The following is a 15,274-nucleotide window of genomic DNA, read 5'->3' as shown; positions in this document are numbered from 1 at the left end:
ATCACTGTTGGTGTACCCCAAGGATCCATACTTGGCCCCCTTCTCTTTACAGTTTTTACTAACAACCTTCAGCTCTTCAACCCAACTAGCCTCCATAGTCCAATATGCCGATGACTCTACATTAATCTGCTTATCCCCCACCCCCCAGGACCTACAAACAAAAATGCAAAAATCTTACAGGACATAGAACACTACCTCACTAGCCATCAACTTATACTTAACCCCAACAAAACCAAGTTGTCTTCAGTTACAATAAACCCAAAACATGTCTGACTCCACTTTCTATCCTTTCCACAAATGGAACCAAAATAGATCCCACCAGCCAAGCCAAACTTCTAGGTATCACAATCGATGATCACCTAAGGTTTGACACCCACATTTCTCTCACCATCAAAAAAGTCCACTCCAAACTTGGCACCCTTTACAGAAATAAACCATACCTTACAGACAACGCCAGACTAGCCACTGCCCACACACATCTACTCTACACCCTCCTCTACAGCTCCCTAGTATTTACAAACATTGGTAAATATAACCTAAATAATCTGGAATCATGCTACATCCAAATTGCCAAGTTTGCCACAGGCCACCCTTACAGAACCCACCACTGCTCTGTACTCTTCCAACTTAAATGGTTAGAACTACCAAATCTTCTAACATTTAACCAACTGTCCATAGCCCACAATATAATTCACAAACCTAACAAATGCCCAGCACTCACCAATCTAGTCCAACCCAACAGCAATCATAGAGCACCAAGATACTCAAATAAACTGTTGTTAAAGATTACCCAAGCCCACAGCACACAGGGCACCACCCTCTTTTCCCATAAAATTGCCAAACTGTGGAACACTCTTCCTTAACCTATGGCTAAATCCCCAGCATTCATGAGTTTAAAACCCTCCTTAAGGAACATCTAGAAAAACATTGGCTCTGCTCCTGCCATACTCCCGGTTAAGCTACCTACTACTTAAAGGTCGACCTTTAGTGATCAAACTGTTAAAACATCGAATGTTCTAAAAAAATAAAATAAAACAACAAAAAAAAAACCTTACGTCACTCTAAACTAGCTCATTCTCACAGCTACAGCTATTAACTGCTGAAGGCCATCTTGTTTCTACACTTGGTTTCAGTTATCAATGTATACATACATACTGCTATGTCTTTAACTGTTATGTAGATTGCATTTCTCTATCTTACAATTAATGTCACACTGTTCTCACTATTAACTCATGCAGCCAGTTTTTATCCCTGTGCCATTTTTTGTTAACTTTGTTAATTATTTGCTAAATTATTGTTATATAACTAATTTCTTTACTGACTTGCTTTGTACATTGTTGATTAATACGTGTCCAATGTGATCGTTTAATAATCTATTTTATGTATGGAGATTTTCTCCCCGGGTCCTCCGCTGAAAATGGGCCTCATGCCCAGTCGGACATTACCCGGTAAACAAACAAAATAAATAAATAAATATTAAAACCATACAAATAGCAATGTTATCAGTATGAAGTATTTTTTAATTATAATAGTCAGTGCATTCATAGTTTTCCATAAATAGTATAATATTTATAATGCACACTAATCCAGAATTAAATTTTTGCTAAACTTTCACAAACAAATTGTGATGCAAATGAGTGTCTTTATGCAAGTCAGATGCAAGGACTATGCAAATTATGAAACTAAACATGACAGAGCAATTCCGACTCATATAAAATCAGTGATAAGAGCTACAATGCTCATCTATACCAAATAGGTTTATAGGTTTATATGTGATTACTAATGTAATGACCCCAGGGGCCCTTTTTAAGCCTAGCTATGCTTTCCAAATGTATTTCATGAAGTTTGATACCCTAGAGTTATTTTAAGGGATAGCTGTAGGCTTGGGCATAGGTGGTCAAGCATTTAAAGGCTGCCTCTGTTGAAATAAGACATAGGTGCTATAGACTAGGGGTAAATTTCTGATGTACAAGACGCACTTGACTTGTGCAGAGGAGAAGTCTGTTACCCAGAAGGGACAGTCTCTGAGACACATGTCCTGTCTATGTTGCACATGAGCAATACTACACTCGCAGTGTGACGTCAAATGCTAAGCAAATCATTGACAGCATTACTGTCAGGATTTTGCAGTGGACAGGAGCTTCACTAATGTCAGAAATAGCAAAAGCCTTATGTGAACAAGGTTCAGTGGCCATTTGTAGAGCCAATGCATATAATGTGTGTAATAACTGTCCACATCACAAACAGGTCTGGCAGTGGCTATCACAACATCACATCCATGAGTAGGACATTGTCGGCTACTAACATGTGGCCAGGGGCATCATATGAGATTAGTAGGCATGTGCCACCTACACATGAAATCAAGGGGGAATCTGCAGATTGACCAGCACTCTAAACATGAAGGTTTCTGATGCATTAACCGCATTTGCTATGGGGATTTACAGCATATGAAACTGAACACAATAGAAATTTTTCAGGTATCAGCCTCATAGTTCCTACTTCAGGTCCTTGACATGATGCTAAAGCATGTGTAGCTACACAAATGTTTTTTACATTCAGAAGAGGAAAGAACACTATGCAAGTATTTTACAACATAGCCTATATGCCTGAGGTCCTTGGGGATACTGACTGCACCATTTCCATCAAGGTCACATCTGCACAGCAATGTGTATAGTACATCAGCTGGAAAGGCTTCCACTCCATCAACAGGTAATGGGCAATGTATAGGGCATTATATATCATGTCTATGTGCCACCAAGGCAGTTACTGTAATTGCCACATGTAACATACAGGTAATGTCTGCCAATATTTCATACTGAGTGACTTCTCACAAGTATATCTAATTAGTAGGTATGCACATTGCTGGGTAGAGAAACCTGAATATACAGCAGACAACAAGCTACATAATGGTGTCCATGGCTGTGTATTACAAGTGATTATGCAATACCTTTGAACTTTGTAGCACATGAATTCTGGACAAAAAACACATACTGTGAGTGTCAAAGAGCTAAGATTGTGGGAAGATTTTAAATATTGTACATATACACTTAGAAAGTTGATAGAATAAATGATTTGCATTAACATGCATTTACTAATGGATATGAAGCCCAAAACTATAATATTTGTCAATATGTAGTGACTTTAATCTTCAGCAATTTGCTAGAAAACCACACACATTCTAAGAATAAGAGACCAAAAATATAAGGCAAAAGTCTTTACATTTTGTAAAATCCTGAAAAGTTGATCAGTATGGATGCTGTCTGTGGCCTGGAACCATGGATAGTGACCTCATCTGAAACTTCAGACCATGACTAAGACGGTACGTGCCATGTATTCACAGACATGAAATACTGTAGAACATGTATTCTGACTCCTAAATGGATGCTTCTGCTGCTTGAAAACATTTGATGATGACCTGCAGTACACATATGAAACCTGTAGTCAGTTAGCTGTGGTGTGTACCATGTTACACAATATGGTAGTATGCAAGAAGATGCAACTTGAGAACATTGCTGTACAAGCTATGTGACCTACTGTTGCACAAATCAAGAGTTTGGCAAAGAGGTGGACAAACTGGCTCTAGTGGCACCAAATGCAATGGAGAGGCACATGCAGTACTTTGTGGCACTTAAAAGAGGGCATGACTAGTTCGTAACTATGGGCGATTATACAAATAATACAGAATAAAATTGAGGTATGCCTTATAACATCCAGACTATGTATTACAGTATAATTAGTGACCACAATGTACAACAGACATTTTATTACTCATATTCACCAAAGGGTCGAAAGGGCAATCATTATTTGTACAGATGGGGTGAGGTACACTGACAGTTGATAGCAATGCTAGCAAATGGGTATGATTCACAGCTGGTAGATGTGATAGATACTAAGGTAGGTATCTAAGTAGGGAAGCTGGGACTATATCCTGATGGGCGTGAGGTGCCATATTACAAACACTGGTCATATGTTCCATGTAGTCCAGCAATTTCAGGACTTGAAGCATTTTTTTAGGAATGGTGTGTTCCTTTGGGAGCCTTTGTGAGAACGCAGATGTGATATTCCATGTTGGGAATTAATAAATGGACAGTGTCCACCACCACAGTGTTGGCCATGGCTAGGTTTGGAATCCAGCAGTCAAAAAGAAATACACATAGCTGGAAACTGTGGGATGAGAAGTGGGTGGCCTGTGGGGCACCCCAAAGATAGAGTCTGATGATCTTTGTCAATCATGACCATGAGACCGGCATGCCTAGATGTGGTGGCTACCATGTCCAGTAACTACATGTGCCATCTTCGTAAGCCTGGCCAGTGACTGCCCTCCTTACATCTGGACTCTTGTAAAGCTGTGGTCAACATGAGCTGCAGAGGCATAATGGAAGGCAGCTGCCACCAGCCTTTGGAAGTACCAATGGATACCATGTTGGTGACCAAAGATCAACGCATTCATGTTTGCACCACATCACTATATCATTGGTGATTCAGCACATGCTTTAGGTCATCCTAAAGTCCATGTACTTATGGCTTGTCCTCACACAGGCCAGGCAACATGCTTAGCACCTCTAACATGGTGTGTGTTGTGATTGTCTATGCCCATATCACTGATCCACACTTTTGATGATTGATGCAAAGTATGATATAAGGTCAGGGAAACACCTTGTGTTATGACAGTGATGGCTACCAACACACCTCTCTACTACAATGGGTGCTTGCATATCAGGTGCAATGTGACCAATTCATGGCAATTTATTTTTGGGTTTCCTGCGTAGACTGGGTGGGGCTGACATACACATGATATCTAGTGCTAAATATAAATGATGCCAAAAATCCTGCATACCCCCAATGATAGCATTGCTGACAGTTCCACTGTGTCATCTGTGCTATGTGCATGCTGCTGCCACTCATAGCTGGTCTGCAGACATCAAGCATGGGTCGTCTTGTTATGCTGGACTCTCCATCACTGGAACCTGTAAAGGCATAAAATAACATATCTGTAACTGTGCTGGAACATATGCCTCACTCTCCCAAACCACCACAGAAATACTGATGCATTTTCTGAATAACTAATGGACACATATATACTTTGTGGACCAGGGTGTTGCAATTGTAGTCCTGACATACCTGAAAAACAGATTTGCAGAGATAGTCTGCTGAATAAGTCTGACTCATGTGGGCCAGTGTACAACATAGAAATGCATTTACTTCTATTAGTCTTATGCATGGACTACAGACACTCAACCATTCATTTCTAGATCAGCTATCAAATCCAGTCCAGCTCCCATGAGAGTTTATTCATCTGCTCTAGTCAGGGATAGCAGGAACTCTTTCTGTGAGCCATTGCTGCTTTGGTGTTCACTATCTATAGTGGACCTGACCCTGGTGATTCTTGTGACATAGCCTTGGCATGTACTATCATACTGGTAATGGGCTCTGTGCCTGTACTAGTGCACTATTATGGCCAAACATAGTAATGAAGTCCTGTATCACTCCCTGTTATACCTTGTTCCAGAAAGACTTGCTAGTTTTATCTTTGTCTGGATTGGTGGCCTTTGCAGGTGTTGCTGCTGTTGTGGGCAGATGGAAAGACATGTATACCTAGGTATGCCTATGTATGCCTCAATAAGGCACATGTAAGTAAGTGTTTGTGTGTGTAAGTACACATGCATGTGTCTATTCTTGACTGATCCCTTTGTCTCAGCACTGCTGCTCCTCCCTCCATTTAGTGGCCACATACACCTCTGCTGTCATGCACTGATCATTTCCACCCTGTCCTATACCAACAGCAAAACTGGCATGTTATCACTGCCCACTTTCTTGTAGCACTAAGCTGATGGCCAGTAGTACAGTCAACATTTTGTGCTTTTCTGTTCCCTTTATAGACAAATTCATGACTTGACCTACATAAAGGAAGTCACCGTGTCCACTGCAGCATGTATTTGCTGTCTGTGCCCATAATCCATAATGTGCACACCACCTGGACATTTAGCTGTTGTGTTTTGGTATAGTGTTTCTCTGTCATACCCTTGTGCTACATTACTTCATCCTCATTTACTGCTGCTTCTCTGTTGCTGCCATCCACTCAACACAGTGCAGGGAAAATTCCCCTACATCTTGTTGTGCTTCATAATGCCTATATCACAGTTCAGGATCTTCTCTGCTTATTTTATATGTAATTGACATGATGTATATCTGTTGTACGTGTCAGGAAATTTTCTCCCCAGGCCTCCACTGAAAAAGGGCTTGCTATCCAGTCTAACCTTCCCAGTGAACAAATGTTGTTATTTTTTTAAATTTATTTTTCCTTTGTTGTCTGGATTAGTCCCACTAGCCTAGTAGCCTCTTTTCTTGGGAGACCCAAGGGTATTTATACTACTAGTGGAAATTTGGCAGGGTACTGGGGAACTACCCCTAGTCTTTTGCTAGGTACTCTGAGTTCTTTTACATCAAACTAAGCTACTATCAGCTCAGGCAGATGAGGCCTATTTCTGACTTGTTAGAATTATCTCTGTCTTTTACAATATGGCAAATGTGCTTTTTATTATGCCTTGTACGTTGGTGATAGTAATGATGAGGCAGTTTAGTATGATGATAACTAAATCACAGTCATAACACACTGCACTGGCATTAGCTGGCTTCTCCCTGGCATTCACGTGCTTAATGAAACATGTTCATACTATACACCAGGCCAGATGCTAAAAGATTTGCTCTCTGTGAATATGAATTATTTCAGTGTAAGACCTATGCAGAAACAGGCTTACACTAGGGGCCAGGTTCCAAAAGCCCATTTCTCAGTATAAATGGTCTCATACAGTGAGAGCAAGTCTTTTGTAATCAGGCCCATGGTGTCTGTAGTGCCCATATAATTGTGACTTTGCACTAGTGATACCTTCATTACCACACCACCAGAAATGCCAATCATGTGATGTCCAAATGTGGATCGGATAATACAGTGCTACCATTCTGCTCATCATGAAGCCCATTAGAATGGACATGGTATCTTTAAGTGTTGGTTTCAGCAGAGCTCCTCCATCATGCAGTCAGGAAACAAATGTATTTCTGTATATGCTACACAAAACCATTTGCTTATCCAGTATGACAGGTTATTATATAAAGTGGATACTGGGCACCACCTTGTCAGGATAGTGATGCCATTGGCACTGCATGCTCTGGTGAGCAGTGCCAGGATCACTAAAGCAAACTATGCTGGATCTACACAGACCTGCTTCACCAGTGACAGGCAGAGGTTAGAGAATATGCATTGCCATGTGTGTGTGTGTGTGTGTGTGTGTGTGTGTGCGTGTGTGTGTGTGTCTGTATATAGATATATATATATATATATATATATATATATATATATATATAGCTATTATCTGTTTGTTTCCTTGCCTTCTTTTGTAGGTTTACAGTGTACTGAGTTGTCCCTTCCTTCTTCTAGAGCAGTCAAGGAGAGATTTCAATGGACAACCTCTTCCTAAAAGAGCTGATAGACTCATCAGGCAGTGGAGTAGGTGTACTATGTACATGACTATACTGTGCAGCTATAATTCTATATGCATCATGAATGTGTACTAGTGTGCATTATATTTCCTTTGTCTGTTTTTTCTTGTCTTTTTGCAGATCCAGCTGTGATGCACCAAGTCTGTGACACTTGGCAGATGTGATGTTGGCTGCCAGTGGTTTCTTTGGTTGCCACTTGGCAGGACAATGAAGATCATCCTGCTGAAGTTGACCTGAATGGTTCACTGGTGGTCTTTGTGGCCACCTTTCAGGAGAGTGGTTGAGATTTCTTTTCTGATAGTATCCTGGAGGGGAGCCTCATGGTCACCAAGTATTAGATGTGGTGACTGGTTGCACTGGGATGTGCTAGCAGTTGCACACCCTCATCAGAACCAGGAAGAGCCTGTGATCATGGATGTCATAGTCATGTGAATGGCTGGCACTAATTATCAGATATCAGAAGCAGAGCCTGCCTGATATGTCAGGGATGGAGGATTGATTGATGTTTGGGTGGTCTCTCTTCTCTTCTCATCCACTAAAATAGGCAACCTGTTTTTTTACGTGTACACTGTTTGTAGTGCAAATCTTCCAGTTACCAGTAGTCCTCCCTCTGTATGTCTGTGTTCCTCCACTGATGTTCCTACGTACTGTGTCCCAACTAACCCTTTCTGTGTATGTCTGTGTTTTATGTCATTTTTTTTTGCACTTGCCATCTTCCCTTCTCCCTTTATCCTTCTTACACAAGCTCTTTTTTTTCCTTCCCTCCCTACCTTTCTTCTATATGAAGTAGGCACCTCTCCCTATAAAAATATGTGCCCTTCTTCCTCCTTTGTGTGTCCTCTTCTAGCTTTTCCTCCTTTTCTGCCTTTATTGTTTCCCCTTTTCCTACCCAATTTTTTTCAAAAATGTTTTTATTTTATAACAGAAACAATGAACAAACAGTTATTTACATTTATAACTATGAAAAACTATATACACAGTCCATAAAAAATTATATACATGTATTTATGAAACAAAGACATCATTCAAACAATATTTCTCTAGTAAAGTTTGTAATTTTTCCTCAAGCAATTAAATTATGTGTTAAATTTTTTGTTTTCAACTTTTCTACACAATTTTTAATGAACTGGATTGGCACTTTGATGTGCAGACTTTTTGTGGCCTGCTCACACTGCCTGGCCTAGGTTGGCACTATGAGGTACTCCACTCATAGCTGTTGGTATGCCATCCTTCTGCTCTTGTCATACTAGTCACATGACTGATTATATTGTGGTGGCTTTACTACTGATATTCAGTAGTGTGACTGCAGTAAGGAATGTGGTAGCTTTTTTCAGAATACATGCAAAATAAGTTAGTCCTAGTATGTACCTAAATAGCATCAGGCAGAGTCATGCAATGGAATCCTTGTATGCATTGCTATAATGTGGTGAAGTGGATGTCTCTGAATCTCTCTCTAGGAGTGATGCACACTTTATGAATAGCTCCTTGATCATTAAGTACTAGGTTAATGATCACCAGGGCCTTTATAAGCCTAGCCAGTAACTCAATCTAATTGTATCCCCATGTAACATAGGGATCTATTTGGAAGTTCATATAAGTCAGGAGGTTGTAAAAGATTTTAATGGGAGGCGGGGTACGTTAGTTAGGGAATATCTGCTGTTGGCCTCTTGCTATCAGAGACATGAGAGACAGACTGGGGGGTTAATTTTTTTATTTTCCATCCAATAGTCAAGGTTATGTTTGAATAGGGTAAGGGATGGACTCTGTTTCACATGGTTGGGGAGCCTATTCCAGAGTGTGGGGATCCTTTAAGAGACATATCTGTCTCACCAGCATGTTTTATTTATGTTGTAAACAAAGTTTAAATCTTTGAATCTATTGCTGTTCATTTTGTGGAATGTGCAAAAGGTCCATTAAGGCTCAATCTAAGAATGCCTTTTACGCCAGGCATACATCACCTCTCAGTAACTTGTAGGAGACATGAGTATAGGGACAGGGCTTTAAGGTGATCTGTATAGGACAATGTGTTAATACCCAGGATTATCTTGGTGACGAACCTCTTAGGGCATTCCAGCTGTTTTATATGCCTGGTCAGGTACATAACAAAGGGGTTGATTGTACTCAATGATGGGGATGATAAGGATCATGTAAAGTGGCACTATAACTTCCTTGGACCAGAATGCTATATCCTTACATATAAGTAAGGTGACATATAATGATTTTACTACTACCTTGTCTGCGTTTTGGTCAAAAGCTAGATTACTGTCCACATAGATTCTCAAATCCCTAATTATCAGGTCAAATTTTAGGGGTGTCTTATCAATGGAGTAATTCACCTGGGTGGACATTTTCCAAGAGAGTACTATAATGCACTTCTTGACATTGAGTTTCAATCCATGGCTTTGCACCAATCATGTATTAGTCTTAGTCCCTCTTGCAGGATGTTAGTGCTGTGGGGGGAATCTATGATAGCGCTCAGTATGAAGTCATATGTGAACTTGGTGAACCAGAGCACCTTGACATTCGTCTGGATGTCTAATAAGTAGATGCTGAAAAGGAGCAGGCCCATCACGGAGCCCTGAGATACTGCACTGGTGACCGACCACTTGGTAGAAGTGGTATCATCAACCTGATTTCTTGGGTCCTATCTCTGAGACAGCTGACAATCCAGTGAGTTATATAAGAATTTATACTTAGTTTCATGATTATGTCTACAATATCTGAGTGGGGTATTGTATTGTATTGAACACCTTAGCCAAGTCTAGGTAAGTGGTATGTACCGTTTTCCCCTCATTCATTGTCATGGTGACCTTGTCAAAGATGTCTACCAGTTTAAGTAGACATGACTTTCCTTTCACAAAACCAAACTGGGATGGGTCCAGTGTCTGTATATTGTCAATGTCTTTTTTGATCATTTCCAATATAATCCATTCATGGCATTGAACATTAAACTAGTCAGACTAATGGGTCTGTAGTTTTTGGGGCTAGTTGATGGTCACTTTCTACATAGCCTGATTTGAGGCTGTAGTTGAAAAGTGACTCAGATGATCCTACTAGGCCAAGTTATTTAGGAGGCAACCTAGAATACTTTTGGGCCCCACTGAGGCTGTGTTTTTGGCCTTGGTAAGCACCGCCATGACCTGCTCCCTTCTAATGGGTTCATAGGGGATTACTAGACTAATGGCTCAAGTACCCCTACAAGCCTATCAGTTTTAACTTGATTCTGTCCAATTTTCTGTCCCTAGGGTAAAGATAATAAGGGTCAACAAACAGAGTTTTGACTATTTTTACAGACTACCTCTGGCCATAAGGTACATGGATGCCACCCCAGTAGTGAATTTTTGATTTCTTATCCATTTGTTCAGATTACACTTGAAGATGGTCAGGGAAGGACTCTGCTTTGATAGGAAGCCAATTCCAGAGGAGGGGAAACCTCTGGGAAACACATCTGTCTCTCCAGTATGATCTATTCATGTCAAAGATCAGGTTTAGAGCTTTGGAGCGGGTAACCCTCGTGCAGTTAGTTTTGCAAGTATGCACCATTTTCATCAGGGCTGGGGCAGAAACTGCCTGATAGGTCAGGCACAGATCACCCCTTAGTAATTGGTAGGAAACTGAATATAGTGATAGGGCTTTTAATTGGTCCACATATGACATGTTGATTACACCCTGTATTTTTTTGGTGAGAAACCTCTCAGGATGCTCCTACTGTTGCAGGTGTCTGGTGAGGTACATACCAAAGAGTGCATTGTACTCGATTATTGGTCTGATTAGGACCAAGTACAGTGGTACTTTGATGCCCTTAGATCTGAATGCCATGCCCTTATTTATAAGCTGAGTTACACAGAAGGATTTTCGCACCACACATGGTTGTCAAAGTTCAGATTACTCTCTGAGTACCCAGACCTTTAACCAGTGAGTTCACTCTTGGGAGGGTTGCTATCAGTATTGCAATTTGCAGAGGTATTTGATTTCCCAAAGGGTATTATTATGCACTTATTTGCATTTAGTTTGAGGTCATGGCTTTGACATCAGTCAAAACTTTCTGTTGGATATCAACATTGTTTGGGGAGTCAGTGTTTGCCACCCACATGCAGTCATCAGCAAACTTGGTCAGCTAAAGTCCATCTACCCAGCACTGCACCCTGTGGCACTCCACTGGTGACTGGCTTCTTGCTGGATGTGGATTCCCCCACTCTAACATGTCCAATCTGTCAGACACTTGACTATCCATCTGGTGACATAGACGTTTATGCCCAATTTGTCATTTTATCTATAACACACAAGTGAGGCATTGACAAGGTCCAGGAATCTCTGAATCTGCATTTTAGTGGTCATACATGTTTCCTAGTTTACGGAGGGGTAGTTAAAATCACCCATTAGTAGTGTGTTGGGCTAAATGGTAAGTGATTATTGTAACTTCATGTATGCAGAGTGGTTTTTCATGGTTCATGGTTGGGGACTTGCAGCTAGTGATGATATGGTGGGGGATTTTGCCTATGGTCAGCTGGACACAGAGTAGCTCAAGCAAGTCATCCAGCTTGACCAATCTAGAGATGTGATTTTTTTAATGTAAATGGTTACACTCCCTTCTTTCATGTTTTTTCTTTTAAAGAGGATGGTCTGAATGTGTGATAAGCATTGTAGCTTTGCACTGCTGGGATGCTTTCTGCGGCCTTGAACCATGTCTCTCTAATTGCACAGATGTCAGCATTTTCCAGGGTGAGGAGAGCTTCCAGGAACTGCAGTTTCTTGTTAAGACTCCTAGCAATGAGCATTAGTACATTCAGCTTGACATTAGATGAATATGTTACATTGGTAGGTCTGGTGGTTTAGCACTGCCTAAAAAGGCACTATGGGTGTTGTTAATGCCTTGGCCAGTATTTAAAAGCCTAGCAGCAATAGGTGCAGACCATCTTTGGCAAAGCAACATGGTCTGTAAAATCATGCCAGCCCATGCTGACAAATACTGGATCCCTTTGGAATTACACCAGTAGCTAAGGCAATTATTGAAGTTAATCATTTTCTGTTTGTATTGTGGTATCATTCTTGGGTAGGGTAGAATGCAATTCAAATTAAGATTCGATGTGAGGCTCATACCAGCCTGCAACACATTTTCAGAGAGGTCTATTATATCTCTCTTTGTACAGTCCAGAGAGGTACATCTCAGGTCATTCACACTCACCTGAATTATGACTGAGTCATACTGGTACTTGCAGTTGAGTGACCTGAGTGCCTGCATGATCTGGTAAATCCTGGCCCCTGACAGTCAACTGACTGTAACCATCTCTTTATCCAACCTCATGGGGGGGGGTGTCTGTGTGTCTCTCACAATGTGGTTTCCTATGACCAGGATATTTAAATGTGTGGTGTTTCACCTTAGGCCTTGCTTATGGAGACACTGTGGTGTGTATTTTTGTGTGTAAGGGTTGGTGTTGACTTGATTCTGTTTGCATGTGGTTTCTGAGGGCAGCATATGGGAGGCTCTGAGGTTTTGCTACATTACTTATGAGTACATCTGCATATGTGGGTTTGTGTGTCAAGACCTTATTTAGTAAGGGAAATGATGTACATGCATTGACCACCCGTTTGTCATTTGATTTGTCAGTATGTGAGAATTATGTCTCAGTTTTCATAGTATAACTGCATCTCTCACATACTGTGTTTGTTTGTTACAGGATTAAGTGGTTGTCAGTATATATGAGACAATTGTTACATTGCCACAGGATGCCCATGTCTACCAGGCTGGCCACAGAATTAGCAAGAAAGTGCTTATCAATGGTTTCAGGTTTTTTACTATGGGTTTAACCAGGGAGAAGAGCAGGGAGATTTAACTGGACTAGAATGATAGTACACGGACAAAGAATGGGTGCTATACACAGCGGGCCATATTCAATAAAGCCTACACTAAGTGTGCACCATATGTATTCAATAAAATTCATATCACATTGTTTGTACTTTCAAGTCACTCAGAAAGATTACACTAAGTGTACATGTAATCTACACTTTGCAGTAACCTTTATGAATCCCTGTCAATATTTAAAGCAAGAATATCAGTTAGAAAACTAAAATTAGGAGGAAGAAGGTGTGAGTTACGTCTGTGTTGTCCGTTCACTTAGAACAGTGTACACTTCGTGTAGGCATTATTGAATCCTGGGGAGTGTGAATTGCAGCTATCCAGCAAGGTAATGCTGGTCTGTGTGCAACTCAGATGCTCTATCAGCAGCAGGGAGACTGGAGAAGGTTGCAAAGATAGTTATTCTACTGGAAATTTTAACTTGATAACATTTGCATCTATACAAGGCACTAGTAACCATCACTGTGCAGAGAGCAGCACAGCACAAACACTGGGCTTATACAGAATCACAAAAACAAGTTTTACAACAGCATGGCCTATAGATCAATCATGAAAACACACAATAAGCTTTTAGCCAGCAGGCCTGTTACTCAGACAGGTTTGCTACAGCATACTTCTGCTACAAGAATGATGTCAGAAAACCTTCAATGTAAAAACGCTGGTTTTAGAGCTCAAGTGCAGGGAAACCACACAATCTAGATACCACGGTCATGTAAAATTAGCAGTCACAATGTAGTTAAGTACTACAGTAGCATTGGAAACAGTTCAGCTTTGAAACTCTCCTAAAATGTGAGAAATGTAACAATTAATGCAGAATTCCTATAAAATACAGTAAAAAAAATAATCAGCAGAAGTGTAAAACTATACTTATTTTCATTGTTTGAGCAGTGGATGGCTTTAGCTACAGCAGATTCTCTCTAAAAGTAGCCAAACCAAGAACAGCTCTGAGGAATTGAGCACAAACCTGTGCAAACGCTGGGTTTATGGTAGCATATATTTTGGACCTGAATTTATCAGCCAGCAGATTTGCTATATCACTCTGCTCAGTGAAGGCAGTCACATTTACTACCAGTTCAGCACACTGCTGCATGTTTTCTTTGAGGTTTCAGACAGAGCTGTAGAAGTCCTTCTAATTGTCTTTTCCCTTAGAGGCTACCTTGATCTCATAATTAGTCTTGTTGGATTTGATTAGTTCTTTTATTTTTCTGTTTAGTTGCTCTTGTCATTATGAGAGTTACTCTTTCTGATTTTGCCCATGACTTTTTTCCTTTTGTTATATAGCCTGTTAATATTAGGATTCCTCCAGTCTGGTTTGTTTCTGGGATTAGTTTTGGACTTACTTCTGATGAGTACCGCCACCTCTAAGCTGCCATTTACATGGTTGTACAGGGTTTAAGTGAACAATTCCACATAGGCTGCTGTGAACTCTGGATTTGGAGGGACATTGGATTTTGTCATACTATCACCTAATATAATGTAGTGTGCTTTAGAGCAGTTCCTAACTATTACAGGTTTTTGGGTTTTCCATGTTGATTTTTATTTCAAAGGAGATAGCTTTGTGGTCTGACCTCACCATCGTGGACATGACACTGGAGGGTGCAGCACTCTTCCATATCGGTGAGTAGGCTTGAACCTCTGGTTAGAATGTGCACTGATCAAGGGTATTTATGTTAATAAAGTCAAAGAAATATTGTGCCTGCATACTGGAGGCAATATATGCCTCCCAGTGTATAGGGGGTAGTTAAAGTCTTCCAAAAATAGAGCATTTATTTGGACGGTCAGTACACCATGTAAATGTAGGTACGAGTTGTGGGATTCATGTGGCATAGATGGTGGCCTATAGGTTGCCAGAATATGGTAAGTGACTTCATCTATTGTGATTTGCACATGGATGAACTCCAGGACATCACCCTGTTTAAC

General features: G+C 40.6%; 1 long non-coding RNA gene across 2 annotated transcripts in view; it reads right to left on the bottom strand.

Moving 5' to 3' along the window:
* Nucleotides 1-4,784: 4,784 nt before the first annotated feature.
* The window catches only part of LOC122811367, a 344,127-nt gene continuing 333,637 nt past the window's right edge, over nucleotides 4,785-15,274 (bottom strand). For both annotated transcript variants that reach the window (XR_006366246.1, XR_006366245.1), the window contains exon 3: nucleotides 4,785-4,967. This is a non-coding gene — a long non-coding RNA (uncharacterized LOC122811367). The remainder of the gene's footprint in view (nucleotides 4,968-15,274) is intronic.

The sequence above is a fragment of the Protopterus annectens genome, chromosome 9.part0 (genome assembly GCF_019279795.1).
Source record: "Protopterus annectens isolate FY-2018-M chromosome 9.part0, PAN1.0, whole genome shotgun sequence".
NCBI classification, from domain to species: domain Eukaryota; kingdom Metazoa; phylum Chordata; order Ceratodontiformes; family Protopteridae; genus Protopterus; species Protopterus annectens.
This window is presented reverse-complemented; position numbering and strand designations above follow the sequence as displayed.